Genomic DNA, 5,296 nt, shown 5'->3' on the forward strand with positions numbered 1-5,296 from the left:
GATGAAATCTGTGGCAGAGCCCCCCATCCTGGGTGAGGGGCTCCCCTGAGAAGGTCAGTCCCTGTTTCTGTTTGCAGGGGAGGTGTAAATGGTAGCCGTGTTACAGCTCTGTTCTTTGTCTTTATTTTTAGGTGGTGAAGCCGGATCTCAGCAGTCAAGCTGACGTGGGCGAGGTGAGCAGTGACGGGTGGACAGAAGCCGTTGCTATTGTTCAAGCCTCACTCGCTGGTGCAACTCTAAGCCTCCGTTATTGTGTGTTTTAGGGAGTCCACTCGCAGGAGGCCGAGCTCCCCTCTCACCAACCGGACGACAGACCCGGGTCACCTCACCCGTGAGCCCTCCGGGAGCATTCCAGGAGTCTGTGATGGAGCCTTGATCTTCTCCTTGTGAAGGCCCCATCCAGGTAGGCTTGGATAACGGGCGAGGAGTTGAGGTGAGTCAGGGAGGAGAAGGAGGGATGGTCCCCTCAAGTTCCAGCGCTGCCACGTCACCTTGTCTGCTCTTTACCCAGGCAGACCCTGCGACGCCGGCGTTGGCCTCTGAGCGCAGCTGAAGCACGGGGCCGAGGACACGGGCAAGCTTAGGAGACAGTGAGTAGCAGAATTGTCGGGTTTTGGGTGATGGGCTGCCAAGATTATGCTTTGATGTTTGGTTTTCTTTATTGTAGCTGTGTAGGAGACAACAGCCCAGCAACAGCAGGAATTTCCCTGAGGGAGAGGCGGCCTTCTTTGCCACCCAGCGTGGATTCACCTCCCTAGACGTCCGAGAGATAAGTGGAGGGCTCGGAGCCAGGGAGGGCTTGAAAGCGGGGTGTGGGATCAGGGGCCACCGGGAGGGATTTTTTGAGTCATTTTTGGTGACAGGGATGTCCAAGATGTGACCCCTTAGGCTACATCAAGGGAAAGTCTCATTTGTCATCTCAGTGCTGAGGTGTGCCGGGCAGAGCAGTCCTGGTGTGTGTTGTGTCACTTGTCTGTTGTGCACTCTGTCTGTTTGGTGTCTTGTCTTTTCCTTTTGTCCTTTCAGGGGCCTGTCCAAACCCCTGGCATCAGTCTTAGCATTTCTGATCTCTGTGCTCCTCAGCCAGGTGCCTTTGTCTCAGCTGCTCGGACACTCATCAGAATCCATCTCTCTTCACAAGCATCCAGTCCGATGCCTTTTCAGGTCTTGTTCTGAGCTGTACTGACAGCCGTGCACCGCCCTGATCCATTCCGGCGGGTTAGGTCTTGTGAGAATGCAAAGGCAGGTAGAGGATTCTGACCGTAGGGTTCTCGGGCATCCATCTCTGCATTTCTTGGGATAAGTCATCCCGATGGCATCTTGTTCCTGCAGGGTTCTCTGAGCCTGGCCAGCTCACCTTCCGTCTCACCTCGGTCATCTCATTCCGAGTTCTCTGGACCCTCAGGGTCATTCTTCTTGCCAGAGTTTTCTGTCCCTGTTGTGTCCCCTCGTTTGTCCTGTGCTGTGTCACGGGTGTTGGTGTGTGTTTGGCCTGGAGCTGCTCTGCCTTGATGCTCAGTCTGGGTGTGGGGGTAATAGGATAATAGTGCTGGGGGCTTGAAATTTGTGATGTGGAGTGTAGCAGGGCTGTCGAGGGTATTCCTAGATTTCCACAAGATATGTGGAGCTGTCAAGGTATCCTGCAGCACTCTGACTGTTGTTCTGACTTTCTTTCAGATGCAGGTGGATGAAATCTGTGGCAGAGCCCCCCATCCTGGGTGAGGGGGCTCCCCTGAGAAGGTCGGTCACTGTTTTGATTTGCAGGGGAGGTGTAAATGGTGGCCGTGTTACAGCTCTGTTCTTTGTCTTTATTTTTAGACCAGACCCTGCGACGCCGGCGTTGGCCTCTGAGCGCAGCTGAAGCACAGGGCCGAGGACACAGGCAAGCTTAGGAGACTGTGAGTAGCAGAATTGCTGGTTTCTGGCTGATGTGCTGCTAAGAGCACAGGGTCACGTTTAGTTCTCTTTATTGTAGCTGACGAGGAGACACCAGCCTGGTCACAGCAGGAATTTCCCCGAGGGAGAGGCAGCCTTCTTTGGGACCCGGCGTGGATGCACCTCCCCAGACATCTGAGAGATAAGTGGAGGGCTTGGAGCCACAGAGGGCATGAAAGAAGAGTGTGGGGTCACTAGCAAGGTTTTTTGAGTCAGGTTTGAAGACAGGGATGTCTAAGCTGTGACCCCTTAGGTTTCATCCAGGGAGAGTCTCATCCTGGATCACAGTGCTGAAGTGTGCAGGGCAGAGCAGTCCTGGTGTGTGTTGTGTCTGTTGCGCACTCTGTGTCTTGGGTGTCTTGTGTGTGCTGTCTTTTCCCTTAGCCCTTCAGGGGCCTGTCAAAACCTCTGGCATCAGTCTTAGCATTTCTGATCTCTGTGCTCCTCAGCCAGGTGCCTTTGTCTCAGCTGCTCGGACACTCATCAGAATCCATCTCTCTTCACAAGCATCCAGTCTGATGCCTTTTCAGGTCTTGTTCTGAGCTGTACTGACAGCCGTGCACCGCCCTGATCCATTCCGGCGGGTTAGGTCTTGTGAGAATGCAAAGACAGGTCGAGGATTCTCTGAGCCTGGCCAGCTCACCTTCAGTCTCACCTCGGTCATCTCATTCCGAGTTCTCTGGACCCTCAGGGTCATTCTTCTTGCCAGAGTTTTCTATCCCTGTTGTGTCCCCTCGTTTGTCCTGTGCTGTGTCACGGGTGTTGGTGTGTGTTTGGCCTGGAGCTGCTCTGCCTTGATGCTCAGTCTGGGTGTGGGGGTAATAGGATAATAGTGCTGGGGGCTTGAAATTTGTGATGTGGGGTGTAGTTAGACTGTAGAGGGTATTCCTAGATTGCCACAAGATGTGTGGAGCTGTCAAGGTATCCTGCAGCACTCTGACTTTTGTCCGAACTTTCTTTCAGATGCAGAGGGATGAAATCCGTGGCAGAGCCCCCCATCCTGGGTGAGGGGCTCCCCTGAGAAGATCGATCGCTATTCAAGGTGAGAGTCACATATTTCACATTTTTTGGCACTCCAGTGCAGGCCACCTGCATTTACAGCTTGAAACAGGTGAGTCCCTTGGTAACCCCTGGGCAGCAGCTGGAGCCTGCTCCGGGCTGGGCTGAGGGAGCAAACACTTGTGGCTGACACAGCTCCACACTGGGGGTACTTGGGAAAACACCTGCCTTGTCCTGGATTGTTTTTTTTTTTGAGCTTTTGACAAGGTTTTAGTCATCACCTTGGTAAAAATAAATGGTAAGGACTGAAAACATGAGAGGCTGGCAGGTTATATGCACGAAAGACAACTTTTTTTTTCTTAAATATTTGTGCAACCTATATCTTAATTTTGAGACTCTTTTTTGGTCAACTTTATTGTAAAACCCCCTTATTTTCAAGTTAGCTGCTTCAATAATGAATTTGTTTTACAAATACCCGCTAATGTCCGAAGGTTAAAGCACTAACACCAACATCCCACCTCTTTTATTTTTGCAGCAAAATTTTATCTTTACTAAACTTGAAACTTGATGTTTTTGCAGGTAGTAAGTTAAAGAAGGTGTTTATCTGCCCATCACTGATAGTCAGGGTCATGAAGAAATTGCTCTAGTGTTCTAAAATAAATGCAGATTTTTAGGCCTCTCCCATTCTCTCTGACTAGCAGCATGTGAATTGATTTTTGATCTCCTTTCTGTTGGTGTCTGTGGGTTTTAAGCTGCATGGAGAAGGTGTCTGTGGACATGGCACCCAGGGAATGGTGCTGGGAAGGGCAGGATGGAAAGGAGCTGCTCAGGAATCCAGAGCAGCAGTGGAGTGGGAGCTGGTGCTGCTGCCTCAGTCACACCCTCCTGGACAGTCTGTGCAGTGATAATATTCCTACTTTCCTTCCTGAACCTGGGGTTGGAGGAGAACATGAGTCTTGGCATTGTTGGAAAGGGGAACTCCAGGGAAAAACTGCTGTTTGTGTCCTCAGAGAGCAGTGGGAAGAGCCTGGGAGAAATCCTGGCTGGCTGAGGGATCCTTGTGTCCCCTCAGGAATAAATCCCTGCGTCTCCTCAGACCTGCTGGTTTGCAGTAGAGTTTGGGCACCTTTCGCTGCAGCTGTGGTTCTTAATAACTGGAAGTCCATGGATTGCTGGGCGATTCCCATAAGTTCTCCTATTTTGTAGGAGCTGCACGGTGAGGTCAGCATTCTGAGGGAGGCCCTGGCACAGCTGCCAAGGGCAAGGAACGTGGAGCATCCCGGGGCTTCTCCCGCCCGAGTTTCTCCCGGAGCGTGCTGCGTGTCGTGCCGGATGTTTAACCCGGGTTTGGGGTGTTCTCCTGCAGTCCCAGCTCTGACTGCTGCCCCCGAGCCCCGGCCTTGCTCGGTCCCAGCACTGAACCTGGCAGGTGGGTGTGCTTTTCCAGCCCTTTAATCCCACGGGCAATCCCAGATTCCCGGAGCTCCCCGAGGCACAGCCTGGCCTCCCTCCCTGGGAGCTGCATTTCAGTCTGCCTGGACCAAGGCCATCCTGTTTGAGACTTTATTCCTGTTGCTTTTCCTCTTCCAGGTTGTGGGCAAAAAGGAGAGAGCCAGTAGGAAGTGAAGCCACTGGAAGGCCTTATCCCAGTCCAAGGTTGGATAGGAGTAACTGGACCTGTTGAATTCCCACTTCCCTTTAAATTAGAGCAGAGGAAGCAGATTTTAAATCATCGTTCCATGAACTTTCACCAACTTCATGACTCTTGCGAAAGTTTTCAATGTTAGAAATTCCTGAGCTTGTTTTCCAGGCAAGCTTGGATTTAGATGTTATTCCTTCCTTTTATTTGAAGGAATAACTCTGATTTTCTCTCTGATTTTAGTAAGGGAATATTTATTTATTCCAATTTTCCATCCTAATTGGAATTTTTGTACCTTGTAGAGCACATTTCCAAGGAAATTTACCCAATTAATGTTGGTAAATCAGGAATTGTCCAGCACCATCTCGACAAACTCCTGTGAATTCCCAAAAAAACTTTGAAGTATTTATTTGCCACGATTCGTCTCTTTGTAAAGTTCAATTTACTGCATTTTTAATTACATAAATGCCATTAAAACCTGAATCCAGGCCTAGCTGCTGTTCCTTGGACACAGGGGGCTGGTTCTTTCCTACCTTGGCACATTTGGGTGTTCGTCCAAAATGAGCTTCCCACTAAAATAGAATTTGTTTCCAAGCAAAAGTGGGAATTGTCTAGAAAACCTTCTGTTCTGGGGGGCACTGGGTTTGTTTCCCTTATTGCTGCATAATTGAGGAAAGCCATGGTGCTTTTTTAGGCAGTGGCAGGAGGTGAGAGCTGCGTTTA

At 50.6% G+C, this 5,296-nt stretch overlaps 1 long non-coding RNA gene across 1 annotated transcript; it reads left to right on the forward strand.

Annotated features, from left to right (window-relative positions):
* Nucleotides 1-1,819: 1,819 nt before the first annotated feature.
* On the forward strand, nt 1,820-4,984 carry LOC136305844 (uncharacterized). Its single transcript, XR_010725438.1, has 4 exons — nt 1,820-1,898; nt 1,976-2,977; nt 4,141-4,363; nt 4,525-4,984. It is a non-coding gene; the product is annotated as an uncharacterized lncRNA (long non-coding RNA).
* Nucleotides 4,985-5,296: the final 312 nt, after the last annotated feature.

The sequence above is a fragment of the Chamaea fasciata genome, unplaced genomic scaffold (assembly GCF_029207755.1).
Source record: "Chamaea fasciata isolate MVZ Bird 193981 ecotype frontalis unplaced genomic scaffold, bChaFas1.0.hap1 SCAF_699, whole genome shotgun sequence".
Lineage (NCBI taxonomy): Eukaryota > Metazoa > Chordata > Aves > Passeriformes > Sylviidae > Chamaea > Chamaea fasciata.